The sequence below is a fragment of the Salmo salar genome, chromosome ssa06 (genome assembly GCF_905237065.1).
Source record: "Salmo salar chromosome ssa06, Ssal_v3.1, whole genome shotgun sequence".
NCBI lineage: Eukaryota > Metazoa > Chordata > Actinopteri > Salmoniformes > Salmonidae > Salmo > Salmo salar.
In genome coordinates this window covers 80697149-80697966 of record NC_059447.1, presented here as the reverse complement: position 1 = coordinate 80697966, position 818 = coordinate 80697149, and positions in this window count along the sequence as shown.

Here is an 818-nt window from a genome sequence, read left to right as displayed (position 1 = left end):
AACTGGGTGAGGACCAATCTGTGGAACCACTGTCTTTGAAATTACACTCACAGTAAAACCATAGACATTAAAGGAAGCTGATAAAACTACACTTTTGCTTTTCAGAAATATTAAATACATTTTTTTTCAAAGGAGATGAAATGATGAAGCTAAGCTCAGGCTTTATTGTACATTGTGATGTGTAGGATATCAGCTAGTCAAATCAAATTTTATTTGTCACATGCAACAGGTGTAGACCTTACAGTGAAATGCTTACTTACAAGCCCTTAACCAACAATGTTTTAAGAAGTTAAGAAAAAAATAAGTGTTAAGTAAAAAATAGATAAAAGTAACAAATAATTTAACAGCAATATGAGAAACTCCTGAATCAGAACCCAGGTAGGCTGTCTAGCAACAGCCTACTGACAGTCAGGTAGCAAAGTTTGCATCAAAACAATGCAGGGCAATTTGGGCTCAAATCAAAGTTTATTTGTCACGTGCGCCGAATACAACAGGTGTAGACCTTACAGTGAAATGTTTACTTACAGTGCGAAAAAAAAAAAAGGTGTGTGTGTGTGTGTGGGTAAGTAAAGAAATAAAACAACAGTAAAAAGACATTGGAAATAAGAGTAGCAAGGCTATATACAGACACCGGTTAGTCAGGCTTATTGAGGTAGTATGTACATGTGGTATGGTTAAAGTGACTATGCATATTTGATGAACAGAGAGTAGCAGTAGCGTAAAAAGAGGGGTTGGCGGGTGGTGGGACACAATGCAGATAGCCCAGTTAGCCAATGTGCGGGAGAGCACTGGTTGGTCAGGACAATTGAGGTAGTATT